Genomic DNA, 23,836 nt, shown 5'->3' with positions numbered 1-23,836 from the left:
TGGACGTCCTTGACCCGGTCACAGAGCTAACAAATGGAAGACCCACATTTCAACCTCCTGATGAAAATCGAGTGTTTTCAATTGTTCCGTCCTTAGCTTTTCTTTCTTTTTTTTTTTTTTTTTAGAATTACCCAAACAAGGCAAGAAGGGTGGAAAGTTGGCATCTTGATTAAAACATATCAGTACATGAGATGAACACTCAGAGGAATTGAAGACTGCATACATAGGTTTGGTTTTGTTTTGAAATATGGGTGATGAGAAATGAGAGTTTCCAGTAAATACAGAGAACTTAGTTTTGCTCAGATATCTTGGTTCTAAGGCAAGTGTGAATAAACCAGGCAATAATGCAAGAGGGGAAAATCTGCAGAAGAAAATGACAGGTTTTTTTTTTGGTCTGCCTTTGAATCTCCAAATATTTGGCACAAACCTTGAGAACAGTTCAAAGATATTTCCTCCCAGCTGTAAGTTAAATATTAGAAGGGAATATGTCCTCATTGTGAATACAAACATAAAGCAAGAACATAAAACCGTCAGTTTCAAAGAAGATTGTATTTCTCATGCAGCTGGTACCTTATGAAACCAGCACGAACCTCATCCTTTTCTTCATTCTCATCTGTGACCCTTGCGTTGGGCTCTGCCCATGGCCTGAAGCAAGATGATACTTTCCAGAAGGTTTGAAACAGTTTGCTTCACTCAGAGCACGGGGAGGGGCAAGTCACGAGCTGGCAGGTCATAAATACCAAGACTTGAATCCGTGGACTCTTTGCGGTAAGGTAGCCCATCTCTTTTTCTAAGTATCCTTATCCACGAAATGAAGACATAGCCGTGCTATGGTCAAGATTAAATCAGAGACTGTGTGTAAAATACTGGCTGTGCTTGCTTGAATGGTGGCCCCCGAAAAGCTGTGTCCTCTCTGACCCCCAGAACCTGAGTGTGACCTTATTTGAAAAAAGGGTCTTGGAGTCCCAGCTGGGGCTCAGTGGGTTAAGTACCCGAGCAATATCCATGAGGATGAGGGTTGGATCCCTGGCCTCCCTCAATGGGTTAAGGATCTCGCATTGCCTCAAGCTGCAGCGGCATAGGTTGCAGTTGTAGTTCAGATCCCACTGTGCATGGCTGTGGCTATGGTGTAGGCTGGCAGCTGCAGCTCTGATTTGACCCCTAGCCTGGGAACTTTCATATGCTGCAGGTGCAGTCATAAAAAGGAAGAAAGAAAAGAAACAAAGAAAACAGGGTCGAAATTTCTAAATGCAATGACAAGTGTTCTTATAAGATGCAGCAGATGAGAACACAGGGTCAGGGAGGAGAAGCCGTGAAGACGGAGGCAGAGACTGTGCTGCTGCAGCTATAAGCCCAGAAATGCCGTCGGCCACCGGATGCTGGAAGAGGCAAGGAATGACTGTCCCCTGGAGACTCACAGGGAACACAGCCCTGCTGGGACCTTGATGTGAGACTTCCAGCTTCAGAACTAGAAGATAATACATTTCTCTTGTTTTAAGTCACCCAGTTTACATTAGGTTGTTCAGGCAGCCCTAGAAAACTAATATACCTGGAAAATTCTCCAAAAAAAAAAAAGGTTTATTCTCTTGTCTCATTCTTCCCCTTCCTCAGCTGGAGTGAGGCCCCCTACCCGTGGAACGGGGACATGGCTCCCTCATGGGCCACCTGCCATGCTCCCCGCTTATACAAGAGAATCAGTAGGTGCCATAGTACTGGGGCATCACCGTAATGAACAGAAGCCCCATCATGCCTTCATGTGTGTTTCCCACCATGACGTGCGGTCCTGTGGGGGAGGGGAGGCAGGCTGGGAAGCACATTGCGGATAATCGGTAGAAACAGCCAACCTGGAGAGTGTCCTGCTCTGTGCAAAGCACTAGCTGCATGCATGCACTCCAGGCACACATTTCACCTCTGTAACACGCTTGTGAGGCACATCCAGCCCTATCTGATGGAGGAGAGCACCAAGGACCAGAGAAGCTGAATGGCTTGCTCAGAGTGACAAAGCTAGTCGATGCCAAGCCTGGGGGATTTGTGGCCAGCCATTCGGATTCAGAAATTCATGCTTTTAACCACAGTATTTGTTTCCTGTGGCTGCCATAACGCACTGGGTGGCTTGTGCAATAGATATTTATTGCCTCGCAGTTCTGGAGGCCAATGTCTGAAATGATGTGTCAGCAGAGTTGGTTCCTTCTTTGCCCTGTCTCTTGGTGTCATCTTGCCTCCAGGCGTGTCTCTGCATCCGGATTTCCGCTTTCAAGACGGACACCAGTCTTTTTGGATTACAGCCTGCCCAAACGACCTCGTTTTACCCTGACTACCTCTGTAAAGACCCCGTTTCCAAACAAGATCTCACTCAGACGTATTGGGGTTAAGACTTCACCATATGGATTTTGGGAGAACACAGTCCAATCCACAGCAGCCACCCCGCCACACTGGCTCTCATCACTGAAGAATGAATGAATGAATGAGCAGGTGAAGCACCACCTTCCCTGCCAGAGTCGCCAACTCGGAGGCTCACCTCCGGGTCCCAGCTACTGCAAACCCAGCAGATGAGGCAAGAGTGTTTGGTGGATGTGAGTAGAGAGGTTGGAATCAAATCCTGGCTCTGACACGTCTTTCCTGTGGGACTGAGGGAAGGGGCTCAATTTCCGAGTTGAGTCTCTTTTTCCTCTTCTGATAAGAGAAAAATATACAGGGCCGACCTCTGAGGGCGGTAAGAGCTGCAGTGAGGAGCCCAGGAAAGCAGAGTGCCTGCAAGCGTTCTGAGTGCCGGCCCTGCCCTTAGATGCCTCTCTTCCTCTGTAGGACACTCTGCCCCCGTCCTTTGCTGGCCTCTTCTCTGGATGGCGCTGGAGCTCCTGATTTCTTACAGCATCTCTGCCTCCCGTTTTACACCAGTGGGAATTAGAACTTTCCCAGGAACTGACCTTGCTGGAGCAGAATATCAGCAGGTGCGGGCATGGCCAGGGCTGAGCAAACTAGAGCCCGCTGTCAAATTACAGGGTCCAGAAAAGCAGAGACAATGCAGACGTGACTCAAGCCAGTGTCTCCATTCAAAGGAATATAATGGGATTCTGGGATCCTCATGGGATACTCAAAAATCCCATGAGATTCACCAACCAGACACTATGATTTTCAACTCAGAGAGAGTGTAAATGACGTGTCCAGTGTTAGACCAAGGCAGTGGCCAAAGTCAACAACAGTACAAATGCCAGGGGGAGGGGGAGCCAGAGGACACCAGTCAGCTCAGTTCAATTGGTTTAACAAACATTTGCTGAGAATGAAGGAATCATTAGACCAAGCGCCAGAAAACAAGGGCCCAGAGCAGCCACAGAGATGTCTTCCTCCGGCCCCCTCAACAGGAGGTGGCAGATTTACAGGAGGGGATGAGCAAAAGGTTAGGGGGAGTCCAGGAGCAGGAGGGGCTGATCCGAGCCAGGGGCTCAGGGAAACTGCAGGGAACCACTGGCAAGGCAGCATAAGGGTGAGGAGAAAGCAGAAAGTCGAAGAGGGCCATGGAGGCCAGGGTGGGATCAGCGGGTACAGGCGGGGACGGAGCCACGGAAACCGACAAGCCATTCATTTCTGCTAACTCGGGAGCTGGGCGCAGAACTCTGCCACTGCGGAGGCAGCACCAGCCGCCAGAAGGCCGCCCGCCTGCTGCCTGCCCCGTGTGGACATCACCCAGAAATCGTCCAGGGGTTAAACAGAAGAGACAAGATCAGCTTTGACGCTGAAGAGCAGCTCCCCAGGGAAGGATGGACTGGGGCGTTGGTTCTTGATCGTCATGATTAGCAGAATCTCCTGGAAGGCTTATCCAAAGACACATTGCCAGCCTTCCCCCCCACACCCCCCCCCCACCCCACCCACCCCCCTGGTTCTAACTCACTAAATCTGGAGCAGGGCCTGAGAATCTGCACATCTCTTAGCTTCAAGCTAATGGCCTGGCAATTTTTTTTTTTAATTTTTTTTTGCTTTTTAGGATGGCGTCCGTGGCATATGGACATTCTCAGATCAAAGAGGAGCCACAGCTGCCAGCCTACACCACAACCACAACAATGCAGGATCCAAGCCGCGTCTGAGACCTACACCCCAGCTCACTGCAAGGCCAGATCCCCAACCCGCTCAGCAAGGCCAGGGATCGAATCTGCATCCTCACGGAGACTAGCTGGATTCATTTCTGCTACGACACAACAGGATTCCCTGGTCTAGCAAGCTGGCTTTCAAAGATGAAGCTAGATGGTGTTAGTCCTGAAAGCACAGTCAAGTGAGAGGCTCCCGTAAAAGGAAGCTGAGCCCCGAGGCCCTGAGCTAAAGCAGGGGAGGGTGGACGTGCAGAGGCAAGGCTGGGTCTGAGACTCTGATGACCAGTGGGATGTAAGGAGGAGCCTCCCAGGTTTCCGACTGGCGTGGCTGGGTGGAGTGGGGCAACCACCCGAGCCAGTGGTGATGCAGAAGGAGGCCCTGGGGGCCAAATGGGGGAAACTGCGATGGGCTTGAAAACATCTTGCACCTAAAAGTATTTCCTAGAAATGGGAAATTAATATTAGTTCGAGGAAGGGGCCTATCTCGGGGAGTAGCTTGGTTTTAAAGCCCTCTTAGTGAGTCACTTCCAAAGTCTTTGTTTCATCAGCCAGGCAGTCAATCAGAAAATTTCAATCTGTGTTATTGCTTTAGAACAATATGATCCGATTAGCAATACATCTTAGCATCTGTTTTAAACCCTAACTTTTCATAAGTAGTCCAGAGAAACATAAAGTGAGATACTCTAAATTTTGCATTCATTTGCTAATCTCCTTCTGAAAATATCATTTACCAATGATTTCAAAATACCTACAATGTGGTCTGTTTTACGCATGCGGGGCTTTGTCTTAGGGAATAATCTAGGTCATCTACTTTGAACACACAGTAGGAAATGTATAATTTGTATTTTATAGTTTTATTACTAAGTCTATTCTCCGCGAATTGTTTTATTAAATGTTACAGTAAAGAGAAGTTGCAACAAGCCTCATTTTTCACTGGTCTCTACCAACATTTTAAGTTTCACTCCTCTCTACCATTATTAAAAATATACAAATGATTTTATGTCTCAGAAAACAACTAAAATATGAATATAAATAAGTGAAAAGCATTCAATTATTATTCGGGCAAGTTCGGCAAACATCAGTTCCGGTGTAACATCTGTTACTCAAACACCGTGCCTATTCCTGAAATTCGCTGTTGTAACAGGTTATAATTGAGCAGATCTTGGAGAGAAGGCTTATGTGAGCTGCTGTTATCTTCTGGGTGAGAAAGGCCGTTTCCCATGCTCCAGAGACCCGTGTTGTGATGTTTTAACAGCATAGTTTTTGCCTTCCCATGAAGGGCTCCATTCAGTTGGTCCCAGCAGCAGCCCTTGCTCCTGAGTGGGTGGGCGGCCTGAGGCTCAGCACTCCTTCAGGAGAGCCTTCCTGGGTGGGCTGTGGGAAGCCTGCAGGATCCACCGCTGCTCTGACCATGGCCTTCCCCTTCCAGGAGCCTCCAGCCAGCAGGCAAGCGCCATAGGGGTACCAGCCCTGGCCGTTTCTACTCAACACAGGACCCCACTATTGAGAACTCTTGGCTCCAGGTTCCATATTTGTTCATATGTTTTCACTGCATTCTGACCTCTAGTTTGTAAACTCCATGAAAACTGGAACCAGGCCAATTTTATTCGTCAGTTTTCACGACAGGAGCACAGCTCTTGACACCTAGCGGGTGCTATGAACTGAATGTCTCTGACACACACACACACACACACACACACACAATTCCGTATGTTGAAATCCTAGCCTCCAGTGGGATGCTATCCGGGGCTGAGGCCACTGGGAGGTGATAGGTTCAGATGCAATGGTGGGGGTGAGGCCTGCAGGATGGGAGGGAGGGACGGGAGAGTCTCGCCTTCAGTCCCCCCCACATCTCCTCTCTGCCCGTCCCTATCCCTCTGCGCACACTCGCACCAAGGAAAGGCCCTGCGTGGACATAACAGGGGAGAGGGCTGGCCCCAGACCCCCGCCCTGCCTGCCCTCTGACCCGGGACCTCTAGCCTCCAGAACTGTGAGAAATCCATTCCTGTTGTTCAAGCTGCCCCATCTCTGTTCCAACAGCAGCCAGAGCTGACAGGCCAGCTCCCCACCCCACCCAGTGCTCTGATCCCATCACGGTCTGCGGCTATTTCTGCCCAGTCCTGCTTGGCCCCCCATTGCCCTCCGAAGGCAGCAGATCTCACTGCTTTGCAGAGGTGCCTGTGCAACCTTGCACCAGGGCTACATCCAACACACCTAAGCAAACCTCTCAGCTGTCCTTGAAAACAGTTCAGCGACTTGCCCTCAGAAGTGATCAAAGCCCTTAGTGAGCATGTGTTACAAAGAACGGCAAGGCTTGGTATTTCTGCCTTCCAGCCTCACCCCCTCCCCAGCTCCATCCCTCCGCGTTGCTTAAGGCCCCACCAGGTGGGTGTTTTGTGCATTCAGCCCCCCCACCCCCACCCCTGGACTCCTCTGCTTCTGGAACTCTTCATCCAGTCAACCTATCACTCTCCCTCCAGAGCTCAGCTCCAACTATCCCTCCTCTAAAAAGCACAGCCTAACTTTGCCCGTGAACCAAATTCTGCTCTTATTGCTTCTTAGGGAACCATGGGGGTTACTTGACGTTGATCACGACAATAGAGTCTCTTGACATCTGTCTCCCCCACTCAATGGCAAGCTCCCTGAGGGGCAGGACCAGGACTCCCTGGTCCTGCTGTCGTCACTCTGCTCACTGTGCTGTGTTGTCTCCAACACAACAGGCCATATGCATGGCCCCAGCTAGACACTCACACAGTGTTTCTGGAATAAAAGAACAAACAAAACTTGTATAATAAACATGAAAAGGCTGAGGTTCCCCCGTGCCAAGTCCCATGATTAAAAGATGAGAAAATGTGCCTGGTTTTCTTCCTTTGCTTTGCAATCTTTTCCCCAGTTTCTCTGGCTGGAATCAGTTAATATAACTAACGTGCATAAGAGCCGACCTCTGAGATCCAGCCCCAAAGTGCAGAATCTGTAAACATCTAACCCAGGACACCGTGCCAAAGAGCAAATGCTAGAGTGAGTCTCAGCCATGTGGCACGGAGCTGTGGGAGTTTCTGTGTGGGTTTTAACTGAATCGGGGGTTGGACACCCTTCTGCAAGGCTCCTCCCTACCACCAATAAAGACATTGTTAAACTTCTAGAAAACGTCCATATTTGAACCAAATCTCAACTTCCATCCCTTGCTAAAGCAATGTTCAAAAGTTGGACGATTCTTTTGCTTGACTCCCAAAACTCAGTTCCGTCCTAGGCTGGGCTCTCCTAACCAGTTCGGTGGCTAAATAGGTCGGCCACTGAGTTAAACTTCCAACATCCAGTTCAGCAGTACTGAACCCGTGTATCCGCAAGGACGCATGAACAATTCCGAAAGGACGAACACTTTCAGTGGGAATGCATTTCTTCCTTCAGCCTCAGTGAGGAATCAGAACTGCCTGACATGAGCAAAGCGAGGGAGGCCCAGACAGCATGTAACCTGCACATCTTTTCAACATATGAGGGGGGTGTGATGGAAAGAGAAGGGTGAGACTCTACGGCCCCGCGCCTCCAATAACAAGCACCATGCAGGCAAGGACTTTCACCTGTGCTCGCCGCAGCCTAAAATGCTTCCTGGCACGTAACTCAATCAATTTTTCCCAAATGATGAATGAGCAAATGGGTCAATGAACTGAAATCTTGGTACCCTCTAGATACTTTTCTAAGTCCTTGAATGTGGCCGCTCATTTCATCCTGACGACCACGTCATAAGGTGGCCACTATTGCCCTGTCTTCAGATGAAGAAACTTGAGAGAAGGCCCCCAAGTTTTCTGGTCACTTTGAAGGGTGAGCCTGATCCCCACTATGGCCAGATCATGAAACCAATGCTCCCCTGGGGCAAGAGGCCCGGGGCACATCATGTCCCATCTGTAATGACACACTACGGCTCCAGCTCTGCATTTCATGCCACACTGACACCCGGTCCCATATGGCTTCCCGTTTTCTGGGCTTGGACACACTAGCCTGGCACATCCTACTCCCACTGGTAAGAGGGGAGTTCGTCTACTCATGCATGTCTGCACGGAGCTAGGCTACCCGCCTGTGAAGAGTGTGATCAAGCAGAGCCTGTGACTGGAAAGGCGGCAGGTCCTCAAGGCTGAGGGAGAGGCGGCCGAGCTTTGCTGAGGGCTATTTTGCATATTCACTGGCTTCACTGGGTTGTGACTAGGAAATGAAGTCACACTTCTTTTAAGACCAGAGTAGTTACAGCAAAGCCCCCGGGGCCATCATGCCCACCTGGGTGTGGCCTCTGGGGGTGGGGGGGGCCCCTCCATCCTGACCTCTTCTTGTGACCATGCCGTGGCCTCTGCATCTCCTGAAGACAAATGCCCCGTGTCACTCTACCCCTTCCGTGAAGGCATCCTGCCCTCCTGATCTCCCAGCACAGATGACAGCAACTGCGACCCTGAATGAGAATGGACGCAAGGTTTACAGTCACAGAGATGGCACCAAGTCACGGTCACTTAGATCTGAGGTCCCCACCAGACCTCAGCATTCCTGCCAGCCTGTCCAGCCCGGGGCCCAGCTGGGGGCAGTCACTTCTGTCCCTCTCAGTGCAAATTTTGATGGCTCTCTCCCAGAGCTCTTGCTCCCAGGCCCAGGCTCACCTCAATGACAGCAGCCACAGCTATGTCCTCCAGGGTGTAACCCTCGGCCCACCCTCCAGCGTCTAACTCAGAAGGCCTGACCCAAACAATGACAATAATTCACAGAGCAATACCCAAAGTCTGGCTCATTTGGTTTTAAATAACACCACGTGTGGGAACCCACCAGCCTAGTTCCAGAAACTCTGTGCTGAGCCCGTTCCATTGTCTTCCATCCCACCCAAGGGGAGAAAACACCAGGCCAGCTGGGCCCTCACACTGGGGGCCAGTTGTCCCCCTATCAGCTGAGGGCTTAGGGAGAACTCACACACACACAGACACACACACACACACACACACACACACACACACACACCCCTCGTCTAAGAACAAGCAAGGATTTTCAGACAACTGGCGCTTAAGTCATGATTCAAGGGGAAGAAAGAACACCGCATCTGAGTCTACAACAGCACAGTCTCGGGGAAGGCTAGAATTTACCTCACTCAGCGGAACACTGACCCACCCAGCGTGTCCATCCACCTTTGCATTACACCGGGCATTCGGGAAGGTCCAGACTCAGCCCATTTGCCCCTCCAAGCCCACTCCCCTCCCCAAACACTGCGCTCCCTGATCGCTGCCCTGTCTGGTGTGCAGTGGCCTCCGAGGTCCAGCTCAGCCGGCTGGTGAGGAGTCCAGAGAGAGCGGAAAGAAACTTAGGATGTTCATCCCTTTGGCTCCTGCCCTGTGGCACCCTGTGGAGCGGGCTGTGTCTCCCCCTGCTCCAAGGGCCATCTTCTCTGCAGGACTGTCCCAGGATCCACCCCTCCCCTGCCCCTCTGGGCTAGGGGGGGTGACAGCCCTGTTTTGTCAGCCCTGGTCCTTGCACTATCTCTGGGCTCCCAAACAGCCTGCTCATATCTTTGTACCTAGTCCCTTGAGTCAACCATCCCCAGATCATCCTAATTTGAGATGCCAGCCATCCTGGTGGGGCGCTGACTGACACAGGGTTTTCCAAGAACAGAGCTGCGTGGCTGCAAAGCCGGACACGAGGGAGCAAAGGAAGAGTCTTCTGGTACTTTCTGAACATTTTGAGTTCCTTAGGGTAGCATTCCTGCAGCCCGTTCTTTTCTCTTCTTCTATCTCCACCCAACATGCTCTTCCTTATGCCACAGCCAGGCTTTTGTTCCCAAATACAATAAAGAAAAGCGCCTGAAAGTGAACAATACAAGTCTTGGCACCTATAGGCAAAATATATTATTATACTTGTTTTCCTCTGACCTGGAAAAGAAACAACATGAAAAGAAGAGCAATGTTATTATAAGCTGGACAACCTCCATCCTGGCCTCTCCAAGCTGATGTTTAGGACTTATTGCTTTCGAGTTTCTGTTTTATAGGGAACATTGGCTACAGGCATATGTTTCTCCCTTTCTAACCACTTGCTTTCTATATGTTATTAAACATTTATCTGGAGACTGAGGTTCTATTGCATTTTTAAATTTTAATATTTCTCAAATGATTTGAAAATGTCCATTTAGAGCAATGTTACAAGGGCCCACAGATATTATAATTACTCTTAACCAAGGAATGGTGATTGTTTGTCTTTTGAAATGCCCTTTTGGGATGGGGGAGCCACATGTTATTTCAGAGAAACAGTCAAGAGAATCAGAAACAGTGAGATGGGGAGTTCCCTCTGTGGCACAGTGCCTTAAGAATCCGACGACAGTGGCGGGGTCATTTCGGAAGCACATGTTTGATTTCTGGCCCGGGATGTGGCATTGTCAAGCAGGTGCAGGGCAAGAAGATTCAATATGCCTGAATCCCCAGCCTGAGAAGATCCAATGCTGCTAGTGCAGGCCTAAAAAAAAAATTTTTTTTTTGGCCTTTTTTAGGGCTGCACCCACAGCATAGGAGGTTCCCAGGCTAGGGGTCAAATCAGAGCTACAGCTGCCAGCCTACACCCCAGCCACAGCAACGTGGGATCCAAGTTGTGTTTGTGACCTATACCACGGCTCATGGCAATGCTGGATCCTTAACCCACTGAGCGAGGCCAGGGATCAAACCTGCAACCTTATAGTTCCTAGTCGGATTTGTTCCCGTGCCACTATGGGAACTCCTTTTCTATTTTTTTTTTTTTTGAAAAAAAAAATTTTTAATACAAGAAACAGTGAGATAGATGCAAAACAGAAGTTGGGGAGTTCCTGTCATGGCTCAGCAGAAGGAATCTGACTAGCATCCATGAGGACACAGGTTCAATCCCTGGCTCCGCTCAGTAGTTTAAGGATCCAGCGTTGCAGCAAGCTGTGGTGTAGGTTGCAGACACAGCTTGGATCCCAAGTTGCTGTGGCTGTGATGTAGGCTGGCAGCTGAAGCTCCAATTCCACCCCTAACCTGGGAACCTACATATGCCATAAGTGAGGCCCTCAAAAGACAAAAAGAAGAAAAAGAAGAAGTTTGGGTGGCGTGGGGGAGGGGGGTTTAAGCCGCCGCTGGGCCTGGAGATGGGGAGGCAGACTTGGGTTCAGGAAATCCGGGATAACCGTGCCCACCAACTGAGTGCGGTCTCCACATTTGTCTCCTGGTGGGCAGGCAAGCGGGTGCTGGACAAGCGAGGGGGCGCCCTCCCTCTGAGGGTCTCCATTCAACAGAGAGGGGGAGTGAGTGCCCAGGGTTTCAGTCACCAGAATGGCCTTGGAAGCCACTAATGTGATTCTTGCCTGCTTTGTTTCCAAGAGACTGTTATGGCCTCATTCACAGACAGGGTCCCCCAAAACTCCCAGTACCCCGGGGCCCTGCATGGAGGGCAAGAGGCAGCAGAGGCTTCATGCCCACCACGCCGCTTTCCAAGTCAGAGGAGGGAGGAGAAACACAGCAAGAGGGAGATGGAAATCCTGGGATGGCAGGACGAAAAGAGATCCAGAACGTTCATCCCACCTGCCAGACTTGGAGGGACGGCCTGGTTCCAAGTAAGAGGACCCAAGTTCAAATCTGGAACACTGCCCTTACCTAAATTCTCCAAACTATGTTCTTGGTAGGAAAACAGAGAAAGTGTTGACCTCACCGAGCTGATGTGAAGAGTAAGCAAGAGGAGAAATACACAAGTGTCTGGCCCAGGGACCAGCAGGTAAGGAGTGTGTTGTAATGAATAGACTGTCAGGGAGTGTGAACTTCAGCCTCGCGGTTCTTTACTTTTCTTACTCCCTGAAATGCCTGCCACGTCCTCGCCAGGAATTTGCTGGACGTTTCATCTCTGAATGGAAGGACTAGAGGAGGGCGTCCTCTGTGGACGCCAAGGCAGCTTCACGGCCAGTGATGTGGCTGCTATGAAGTGAGTCAGCTCTGTTCTCTAGCAAGTATCATGTCTTAAAAAAGGGATGGAAATGCACAGGGCAAGCTTAGAAGGACAGAGAGGATGGAGACACCCCAAACTACAAAATCTGAAAATGGGCTGAAAAAATGGAGGCTAATTCGCTTAAAGAAAAAGCAACCGCACAAGAACTATCTACGCACCTTCGATCATAACACTAATGATACTCTGTGCCTGCGTCACCACTGTACGCCCGGGACACATTGTTTTTCAAACCTCCACGACCCCCCTGTAAGTCAGGTTTTACAATGGGCATTTCACAGAAGAGGGTCAGAGAGGGTCAGAGAGAGCAGGACGCCGTTGCCCACAAATCCTTCTCACTCTACCCACTGCCTCCCACGGAGAGTTTTGCTGTTACAGAATGGAAAATAGGCCTCTTTCTTTTTGGGTCTGAGGCACATAACTAGAAACAATGGGTGGAAATGACAGGAAGAGAGATTCCAGTCGGATAGCAGGAAGAACTCTGTAACACTGAGGTCACTGTTAGCAGAAAGAACTCGAACAGTGGCGCCTTTGGGGACTCCACTTCCCACCGCTGGAGAAATTTGAGCGTTATCTGAAAAGGGGGTGCTGGAGAGGAGAGTGGAGGAGCAAAGGCATGAGATGACTCTGAGGGATGCTTTCCACTCTCTAAAACCTGCTTGGCCTGCAGGACAGTCAAGTCCCACTTGGGAGGAGAGGGGCATCTTTTTCTCCCCACCCTGCACTCACTGCAGATCTTCCCCTGCTCTGCCGAATCGCATCCCCTTCCAGACCAGCCCATGAAACGAAGTACTTGCGGTGCGAGAGCTTTCAATAAGCCCTGACACTGATCCCAGTGTGTGATGATGGCTGGGAAAGTGTCCGGAGCCCTCAGCCTAGACGGGTACCACCTTCCAAGGCTCTTGAATTCTTAACAACTGCAGGTTTGGGCAAAGGAATTCGATATCTCACAAAACCTTAGCAAAACAAAGTGAAACCTAACATGTAAAAGCGAACAACTTTCTTGCACACAAAGCCTTAAAAAGAAAGCCAGCCAATGTGTGTGAGACATCACACAAAGTTCACATTGTCTCGTTGAACTATTTTTAATGAAGCTGTTAGTGCGCTGCAGGAATGCAGTAAAACATCTGAAACCTGAAATTTCCTATTTTTATCACCTCCTGTAAAATTTTCAAAAGGGCCAAAATGATTTGTTTCGAAATGTGTACAGAAATAATTGGATTGAGAGTTTTCAGGCCAATTTTCCATTTGGAATGAAATCTAGAGGCCGTTACTTCATAAACCACTGCAACTATGAGCCCAAAATGAAAAGGGTAAAATATTATGGAATATAAGTATAATCCAACATAACAGACCCTGGAAGGGGCCACTGATTTTCCATCTCCCAGTGTGGGGTTCAGCACAGGGTCCTCCTGCTTATCACCAAGTGTTCATAAATAATTGGTTAGACCTGAATCCCCGAATTCCTTCCGGAAAGAGAAATACATACAAGAAATTCTGTATGTAAACACACCACACAAAGTGCTAATCCTACACTGATTAGTTTTTAAGCACAACAGTATTCCGGAAGGTTGATAGACCAACTCACGTTTTTTTTTTTTTTCTCTTTTTGACACGAATCCTTATTCCCTGTTACAAAACTCTGGCAAAAAGCAAATCCTTGGGTGCCAAGCAAATACATTCTTGCATACAAATTGAATAGAAGAAGTGTATTTCAGATTGTGATTTGTTTTCTGAGTCCTGCCAAGTGACCAGAAATTAATCAGATGCCCACACATGTAAGGCTGCAGGAAGATGCTACTTATCTCCTGATTTCAGCTTTAATTTTCAATTCACACCTTTCTTAAAGCCACCCTTGAAGATCCAGTCTCCGAGGAGACAGACACACCCTCAACTGCAAATCAAGTTTCTGGTTTGGGGTGGGGAGGGGAGATCTTTCCACAGCATTCGTCTCTGGCTATGTATCCAGGGCACCGTCTTTCATGAACAGCTTCCAGAATTCAGGGGAGCAACTCCGTCTACCATCTGGCTCTCTGATCACAACGTTTTTTCTATGTGAAAATATAAAACTGATCTGTCCCCTCGTCTAGACATAGAGTCTTTCCAAGGATACCGTCCATCCCTCAACCGTTCCAAACAGATGGAATTTTAGATGGACCAGTAATCAGAGGCGAAAGGAATGGAATTTAATTTCATATGTTTACTTAAGTTGTTTTTAAAGAACAGAGGAATTGGAATCACTTTTTTAAGAGTACCACCATCCCTGGGAATGGGCCCAATATTTATTTTTTTACTATGTGACAATGGAGCACATTTCCAGAAATACAGTAGAAAAGCCTGCATAAGGGAGGTGACACGGGTCTTATTTAGCTGTTGCAGATGTCAGTGGTTAAAACTACCCGGCTTTCGCTGGTTGATCTGGAATCAGATCTCCGCCCCCTTGGTAAGAGATCTAACCACATGGATTTATGCTAACCCACTAGAAAAAGTCATAGTTGGGGGGTGGGGGTGGGGAGCCATAAGAAGGCACCACGACCAGCGTGAGTTTGATCTGTCTTATTGTTCTTTATTTCAATGGCTTGTCTGCATGTACGGAGGGAGTTTGGGTTTCCGTCATGGAGTGGTTCTTTCCTCCATTTCTCTCCGGTCCCTACCAGAACAATGTGCTGCGAGGTGACAAACACGGTCAAGGTCACAGGGCAGGAGTTCTCCGGCTCCTGCTGCTGTGAAACTCTCAGACGGATCGTTTATAAACCACCAAGAACAAAAGCTTTCTTAAGAAAATCTTATCTTTGTTCTACAAAAAGTAATTGATGAAAGTGGGGGGTAAAGGGTATTTTCATTTCTGCCACGCGGTCTGGTGGAGATGGAGGCCACCCAAGATTCCAGCTCATCTGTATAGAGTTCAGCTTAGGGTCCTGAAGGATAAGATAGAAGGCCGTGCTGACTTAAGCTTCGAAGAAAGACTCTCCTTCCAAGACTGATTGATAATCAGTCAAAGTGCCCTAAAAGGTCATGGTCCATCCACTGCAAAGATCAGACCAGCTCCTGCTGCGGAAGCCCCGCCCTGCGCGCCTGCAGCGGAAGGGCAGCTCCCCGGCAGGGGTGCGAAGTTAAGGCACTTGCTGGGCTGGAATCTGCCCCCTCAGTGCCTCTAGACGAGTCCCTCAACCTCTCTGTGCGGCAGTTTATCTCTGCAATGGATACTCCCTCGTGAGGCTGTGAGGAGGATTTAATGAGTTAACACTCAGGTAAAATAAAGAATAAAAATCCGTCAGCCCTTGGCCTGTACCACTGACATTTTGGAGAGAGAAATTTTCATAAAGCCTAGTGAAATAGAAATTTTAAAAAGTGGTGACCAAGGACAGACGCTGGGAAAGCCCTATTCACACCTCTTTCCACCTTCTAGGACGCTCCCCAGTCTCTGTCCCCACTTCTCATTCTGTCTTTTAGTTACCTGGGGGCGAGAAAATGGACCCCTCCCCCTACAGCCCTCTTTCCCCACCTCTTCCCAGTGGCTCAGAGTTAGGCTTTCAGAGGTTTAACAATGGAAAGAGAGAAGGATGACAATGAGCTGATTCTCATGACATCTGCCTATTATGAGCGTTTGACTTCAGCTCAAGGTAAGTGAATCATTTCAGATCGCGTGACACAGAGTAAAATGTTTAGCCGCAGAAGAGCCTCCCCAGCCTTCTTCCTATCATACAGGCTAAGCCCCCTCCTAAGACTATTACCAGCCTCAGAAGTGCAGGCATCACCCTAGAATTATAGTTTTCTTAAAGTAACCATATAGATTCCACTCAAGACAGCAGTCAAGGTGACCAGTTGGTCTTACAGAACCAACTTACATTGCAATTCAGATATAAATGTTCAGATAAGAGCATTTTTTATTTTTTATCGATTTTATTTTTACGTGCGATAAAGAATCACACCTAAAAGTCTTGATTATATAAGTTACAAATTTTGGTTTACATGGTTGTGATTTTTTTGTGTGTGTAATCAGACAGGAAAGAAAAAAAAAAAACCTCACACAAGGTCTGAAGGGACCGTCGGTTGTGGTGAAAATAAAAGCTGGATCTCCGCTGAGGGATCAATGCTAGGCTTTCTCCGGTTTTAATGTCTTTTCCGTCTGCCTTGGAGCCGGCGCGGGAGGTGCCGGACCCGTGTTCCCACGGGTGATGGACGGCGCCCGCCGCTAGGGGGAGCCAAGCGAAGGCGCGGCCAGTCTGCGAAGGAGGTGGGGGGGGGGGCGTGCAGGAAGGCGGTGCCCAGACAAAGGGGCAAAGAGGCGGCCCCCGGAGGGGAGGAGCTCCGGGTGGCATCTGGGGCGTTTAGGAAACCAGCCACCCGTGTCTTTGGCTTGATGATCAGGTGCCCGGTACATAAGCAAAGGCCGAGGGGCTGGCTGCCAAAGCAAGGCGCCCTGGGCCTTGCGTTTCTCTCCCACTTTCATCTGCGCCCACCGGCGACAAGTGCAGGGAAATGAAGTCGGAGGTTCTTGATGAGAACCGGGATTTTCGAGGAATTATCAGCCGTGACGTGGAACCCGCTGATAACGGGCTTGGTTTCATTTAGCCATTGTTCAGTTTTCCTTCCAAAACCTCAGGGAGGTGGAATTGGGGGAGGGGGCGGCTCCTGGGCAGGCAGGGGACAACGGCTAAGGGTGGGGGCTGCAAATCTAACCCCGGAGACAGGCTCAGTAGGAAAGAGCACTGCACCTGTTTTCTTTTCTTTTTTTAAAATAATCTCTCTTCCCCAAGTCATGTCCTAGTCAGCATTTCCCAAAAATCATGGCCAAGAGGGCCGTTGAAAGGGATTGTTAATTGTCTGGGTCTAGTCACTGATAAGAATAAACCTGCTGAGGCCAGCTGGGCTTTTGTCGCTGTCACCCATAAGGGACATTGTTCCAGCACAGGGGGGACTGGGAGGATAAGGGAAGGAAGGCGGGAGAGAAGGGGAACCCAGGTGGCCCCTTGGCCCTCCAGGAAAGGTTACCCCCAACTGACCGAGTGCAAGGGGCAGGAGGAAGCCGTCAGTCCTCGCCAGGGGGCCAGAGCTTGTCCCCACCAGAGCCTTTTGTGACACACTAGAGTCTGCCCCCTGCCCAGAAGACAACGTGAGACCTTTGCTGATCTTGCCACACTCGGCCACAGTATTCTAAATCTTGGGGGTTTTGTTTTTTACTTTTGACTTTTTAGGGCCATACCCATGGCATATGGAGGTTCCCAGGCTAGTGGTGGAATCTAAGCTGTAGCTGCCAGCCTACATCACAGCCACAGCAACGCCAGATCAGAGCCACATCTTCGACCTACACCACAGCTCACAGCAACCCTGGATCCTTAACCTGCTGAGCGGGCCCAGCGATCGAACCCACATCCTCATGGATACTAGTCAGATTCATTTCTGCTGAGCCACGACTGGAACTCCTTATTCTAATTCTTGGCACAGCATTTATCACTCTCTAATACTGATTTACCCATCAGCTCATTCAGTCATTTCTTTAGTTTCCTGTGTCTCCCACTAAAATGTAAACGCCACTGAAAGCAAAGACTTTTTCTTGCTTTTGTTTTCTTTTTCTTTTTAGGTCTACACCCGCAGCATATGGAAGTTCCCAGGTTGGAGGTTGAATTGGAGCTACAGCTGCCAGCCTGCACCACAGCCACGGCAAGCTGGGATCCCTAACCCACTGAGTGAGGCCAGGATCTTTGTGGGTACTGGTCGAGTTCATCACCCTCTGAGCCACAACGGGAACTCCAAGCAGAGACTTTTTCTGTGTCGCTCACCATGACTGGCCCAGAATGTGATGTGGGCAGGCCGTGGCAAGCGTCCAGCAGCTGTTCCTATGTGAATAACAACCTGCGATTGAGGAAGTGTCCCCAGCAGCAGTGGCGAGGCGGAGGGACTGGCTTTGGGGGACGCAGGAGAGAGCAACACTGGAAACAGAGACAGGAGGGAGGAAACATGCATGTAAAGTGACCCTTTCCACTCCCGAAGGGGAGCCGGGGGCCTGAGTGGACAGCAAGCCCGGGAGGGAGGCAGTGAGGGCCGCGTGTAGGAGCAGTGTGGGGGGGGTGGATCAAAGGATGCAAGAGGTGGGCCGTCCCAAGGGGCGGGGCAAAGAGAAGCGTAAACTGGAGATGCTGGAGAGACAGGAAACCCTGGGGCCCAGGCTCAGGGCTGGTTAAGGCCAGGGAGCACGGGTCATGCTCCCTGCTCCCTCCAAAGAAATGGGAGTCAACGAAGAAAAGGCTTGAGAATGGAGCCTGGGGAGAGGCAATGCTCAAGAAGGGGCAGACAGGTCAAGAGGCATTTAAAGGGGACAGCGGTGGCCGCAGTGGTGCCCAGTTCCCCCTCAGCATCCCTCAGCTGCTGGGAACGTTGGTGGCTCCAGGCTCTCTGCTGAGCCCCTGGCCGGGAACTGGCCTGGGTGAAGGGAGCCTCCTGCCCAAGTTCACAGCACCCCATGACTGGTCCATGAAGGGAGGAGACAGGGGCAGGGCCTCCCTCGTGGCAGGACAAGTCTGCAAGGCCCTCCCACTCAGACCCCAGTGGGATGGACTGAGGCCTTGTTGCAGCCACCACCACAATCAGCTTCTGCTTGGGTTATGTCTGTTCTTCCTTTACAGGCGAAGACACCAGGGTCACTTCTCAGGACACCCATTTCACACAAACCGTCTTCTCCACATCTGCTTCCCAGCGCACCAGCTCTCAGAGATCAGGTGCCAGGAGTGATCTGAGGAAATGGGCTCTAAAACGGAACTGTGGCCACTCCCTCGGGCAGTTGTGGGATTGTGGGGCCCAGCATCAGCCTGCCAGCTAGAAACCCAGCCCCGTTCCTGGAGGCAGGTGAGGCCCTGCCAGTCAGTCCCTGGCTGGTTGGAGGAGCCACATCATGGGTGATGCTGGTGATGAACTGGGATGGGATCCAAGTGGGAAAGAAAGCTCTGGTCCAGGGGACACCCAGGCTACTGAGAGATTCAGGAAAGGTTCCACTCATGAGATGGGATCTGATGACTCCTCCTGAGTCCTCGATGCCTTAGGCTCGGGCTAGGAATCCCTGAGTGAAAGAAAGTGTGAAAGGTAGAAAGCCAGGCTGGTGGCATCTAAACACTCTCATCTCCTACAGGTGCAGGTGGAGGAGAGAAAAGCAGAGGCGGACGCCTGGACATGACTGTGAGAAAGCAGCTCTCCACACAAGTCTGTGTCTTCGGCCCTGGCAAGTCCTCTGTGACCACATCAGGGGCTTCAGTGGGCACGTGAGACCTGACCATTGGATAGGACATCTGAGTTAATGCTCTCGAAACCTTGAAAGCCCGCTGGGCACCCTGAAGGCCCGTAGAGGTGGCCCTGCCCTTTTGTGAGGATGTTCTCATCCTTTATTTGAACGTGAGGCATCGCCAAACAACACAGGCCCCGGAAGGACCTGCCCCAACTCCCACTCCCACCAGACCAGTAACTAGAGTCCAGTGCAAACAGCACATGGCAGGAAGAGCTGGGCCTGCTGACAGGAGAAAGGGAATAGATGCCCCATGGGGGCTGCAGGATCATGTACTGGCCAAGCTGGAAATGGTTTGCAGGACGGGATCCTAAGGCGCAAAAGATAAAGAGGAGTAAGTGTGAATTTATTTATATGGGAGCCGCTCCCTGACACGTGTGATTCACCGCCTGGCAAGGGCTCTGGGAGGAGGTGTCACCATGCTGCTAGGGTGACTCTTGGAACTTTGGAGAAAATTATGGTCCACACAAAGTAGAGCTGGAATGCCAGGCCTGTGCCGTAGATGGTGGAAGAAGTGGTGAGCCCAGTCTCAATCCTTGAGCCAGTTTTCTGCCATAGAACCTGCTCATTAAAGAGAAGGTAGGTCCTCGGGGGCCCCTGTGCAAGTGAACACAGGAGGGATTCCCACAGGCCTTTGCCAGAGGGGCCTATGGTCATATGTTTAGGAAACCACGAACTGGAAACGCGGGACACTCCAGAACAGAAGTGCCTTGGCCCTGCAGTCACCTCGTGCCTCGAGTCCATCAGGCAGGAAAGGAGCCGTCCTCCTGCAGAGTCCTTGGCCCTGACCATCCAGAGGAGCCCCTGTTGGACACAGTGGGGCCAAAGGAGAATATATTTGGTACCAGGTCATCCTTGTGCTGTCTCATGGCCCGTGTTGCAGGGAAGTGGACAAATGCAGTGTCCTGACTGAAGAAGGGCCTGTGGCTGCGGGGGGAATGACCTGCATCGCAGGAGTGCCAAGCGAGGGAGAAGGCACCCCAGGACTGGCAGAGGGGCAGGCATAGCATTCAAGGTCAGTGGCAGCATCTGTATTTCACCCTGATGTGGACTAAAGGTCTGTGTCCCCCCAGGTTCATGTGTTGAAACTTAACCCTCAATGCAATGGTATGAGGAGGTGAGAACTTAGGGAGGGATTAGGTCATGAAGGTGGAGCTCTCATGAATGGAATTAGTGCCCTCTGGCCCCTTCTGCCACTTGGGGACACGGCGAAAGCCAGCCATCTGGCACCCAGGAAGTGGGATCTGTGGGCACCTAGATCTTGAGTGTCCACAGATTGTGAGAAATGGATTTCTGTGGTTCCTGAGCCACCCAGCCTGTGGTATTCTGCTACAGCAGTGCAGGTGGACCAAGGCACATCCCATTAACCCTCCTCTTGTTACATCCACAGAAAAGAGACCAAGCAAAGCCTTGGGAAAGCCGTGCCCGGGACTGTCCTAGGAAGGTAGCAGGAATGACACATAAGGAGTAGACAGACATGGATACCGTGCTGTACAGAGCTACCCGACCTCAGCTGAAGACAATTTCACCCAAGTTCATGGCCCCCCTGGGAGCAACCTTGACCCAGTGATGGGTCTATGAGTAGAGGGGGATTTAAAGACCCATCCCCCTGCCCTCAACAGGGGACAACTCCAAAGCCCCATCCTGGCTCCAGAGCTCCTCACAAGATCGGAGACTAAGGAGGGGTGGCTGGAAAGGAAAGAGATAATCAGTGAGGAAATACATCCCTGAAATCAGAAAAGAGCAGCTAAAAGGAGGGTGTAGAAGTCTCCTGGGATTTGCTTTGCTGGAATCTAGCACGAGGGGCAGAGGAAGAGTGGAGGCAGGTAAACACGCCACTGGATTGGCCGTGCCAATTATGAAGCTGGGTAGCGGGTCCAAGGAGACTCATTTATGAATTATCTACTTGATATGTATTTACAATTTTTCCATGATAAAAACTTAAAAAACAGAAAGGGAGTAGACAGCAATGAATACTGTTTAGGTGGCAAATACAGAAAACCAGGAAAGCAAGACTTACCTTTCCTCCTCTCTCAGCAGGGCTGTCCTAGGCATCAGGGCCACAGCAGTGAACAACATGGGTGGGAGCTCTTGCCCTTATGAAGACTGTATTCTAGCGGGAGAGACAGACAATGAACATGATCGGGACTGGGAAGGCGCTCCCGTGCACCTGTGTGTCGACCCTGCTTTTTCTCCCCTCCACTATGGGCGTAGGTTGTAGCCTTGGAAACAACAGAACTGGTTCGGGGATCAGGGCAGTGCGATGAGGAGAGTCTAGGAGAGCATTGAGATGGCAGATTGCACACCCGAGTTCTTCCTTGGCCGTGCTCTTACGTACCCCCGTCCCATAAAGCAGAAATACAGTTTCCTCCTTCCCAAATCTCGCAGTCCCTACAGCCTGGAAAGAATCACCCACGGGGGACCCAGCGCCAACTCTGCACGCCACTGGACTGCTTCTTACGATAGCTCTACCAGATGGAAAATGACTGCAACCTCCATCACTCATGTTGGCTGGGAATCGGAATCTCTCCCCAGGTATTAAGCCAAAGCTCCATTCCATGTCATCGGCTCTGATTGGGTCGTGGACCCTAAACCAACCATTGTCATCAGATGAATAGAACACACTGATTGACTTGGGCTAAGTCTCAGATGCCTTTCCTGAGCTGAGGGTGGAGTCTTGCACAGGGACTTAATCGCACTGCGAATGACAGGGTTTGTTTTGACAGTTGAGTTGACAGGACTGGACGATGAATTTTAAAGAAATAATAGAGCCGTGATTTTTCAGTGGGGGTGCCACCACTCAGAAGGGATTTTTAAAAATCTGTGGGAGTATTTCTGATTGTCACAATTATTACAGGGGGGCTACTGGCATTTAGAGGTGAGAGACAGGGATGTCAGACACCCTACCTTGCACAGGGTCGCTTGCAAAAAGAAGATAGCTCGGAATCCTGCATAATTTCCATAGATCTCATCCAAAAATAAGCCTGACTGTACACTCTACAGTGAGGTAGGTAGCAAAGAGGACATTTATTTTCTGTAATATCTTTGCCACCCTGACCCATATCACAACAAAGAAAATTATTTTGTCCCTGCATTTAAAAATAGTAAAGAGGGGTTCCCGTTGTGGCACAGCGGAAATGAATCTGACTAGCATCCATGAGGACGCAGGTTCGATTCGGGCCTCGCTAAGTGGGTTAAGGATCCGGCATTGCCATGAGCTGTGGTGAAGGTTGCAGACGAGGCTCGGATCCTGCATTGCTGTGGCTCTGGTGTAGGCCAGCAGCTACAGCTCCGACTGGACCCCTAGCCTGGGAACCTCCATATGCCAGTGGGTGTGGCCCTAAAAAACAAAAACAAACAAAAAAAAAAGAAAGAAAGAAAGAAAAGAAATAGTAAACAAAGCTGGACTCATTTATAAGACTTACCCAACTTCCTCATTTTATTTTTACTTTAACTGTCCTGACCTGTTATCAACTTACGCAGTTCAATTAAGGATATTTCCCTTATCCTCTTATTTTACACCCTTGTGAGAAAAGGACCACAGACTATGAAGCCCCTCCAAGATTTTCCCCAGGGTCATCAGGGAAGGAGGGACCTCGGACGGTCAAATAGGGAAGATGGGACATCCCAATGCCCAGGAGAGAAGGAAAAAATGCCCCTATAGTCAAAGGCAGCACATTTAAGGGGGAGGTGACCTATTTCAAAGAGTACTGATAATAGGCATTTTTTAAAAGATTATAGCATTTGTCCAGAAAAACATTTAGTTTCTATTAACAAATCACTGTGCTTGTCCAGGGAAGTAAAACATCAAGAATCTTGCTGTTCATTACATTTTTAAATTTTGAATATGGGGTGTGAAGTTTGCTTGGCTATGAAAGGGATGGCTTTTGTCAACACTGGAGTAACTGTGGTTTTCCTAAAACTAGTCTGCGATCTAATGTTGGTTTTTAATCGGTGTCCCCTCAGGTCTCTGCTCCTTCCCATCCCTAGACTTTCTGTGCAGAACGATGTCTGATCTTACTTCCCATAAATCCAAACGATTCCCTAGAAGAAGATGCAAATCTCTGACCACTTCCCCATGGAGAGCTGGTTTCTACTGCTGAGTAGTTCACTACCCTGAAATTCAGTGGATTAGAACAACATTTATTATCTCACATTTCTCAGGGTCAAAAATCCGGGTATAGGAGTTCCCATTGTGGTGAAATGGAAACAAATCCGACTAGGAACCATGAGGTTGTGGGTTTGCTCCCTCGCCCCGCTCAGGGGGTTAAGGATCTGGCGTCGCTGTGAGCTGTGGTGTAGGTCGAAGACTCGGCTCAGATCCCACGTTGCTGTAGCTGTGGCATAGGCCCGCAGCAACAGCTCCGATTTGACCCCTAGCCTGGGAACCTCCACATGCCTTGGGTGCAGCCCTGAAAAAAAAAAAAAAAAAAAAAAAACCCGGGTACAGCTCAGCTGGTTCCTCTTGGACCAAGGTCTCTGATAAGACTGCAATCAAGATATCACAGGAGGG

The 23,836-nt window shown here is 49.9% G+C and overlaps 1 long non-coding RNA gene across 1 annotated transcript; it reads left to right on the top strand.

The window, feature by feature from the left end:
• The first annotated feature begins 17,902 nt into the window (after positions 1 to 17,902).
• Positions 17,903 to 21,960, top strand: LOC125113186 (uncharacterized). Its single transcript, XR_007131378.1, has 4 exons — positions 17,903 to 18,014; positions 18,674 to 18,893; positions 19,174 to 20,338; positions 21,364 to 21,960. It is a non-coding gene; the product is annotated as an uncharacterized LOC125113186 (long non-coding RNA).
• Positions 21,961 to 23,836: the final 1,876 nt, after the last annotated feature.

Source organism: Phacochoerus africanus, chromosome 13, assembly GCF_016906955.1.
Source record: "Phacochoerus africanus isolate WHEZ1 chromosome 13, ROS_Pafr_v1, whole genome shotgun sequence".
In the NCBI taxonomy this organism is placed as follows: Eukaryota; Metazoa; Chordata; class Mammalia; order Artiodactyla; family Suidae; genus Phacochoerus; species Phacochoerus africanus.
The sequence above is the reverse complement of the archived record's forward strand: the minus strand, read 5'-3'. Positions and strand labels throughout refer to the sequence as shown.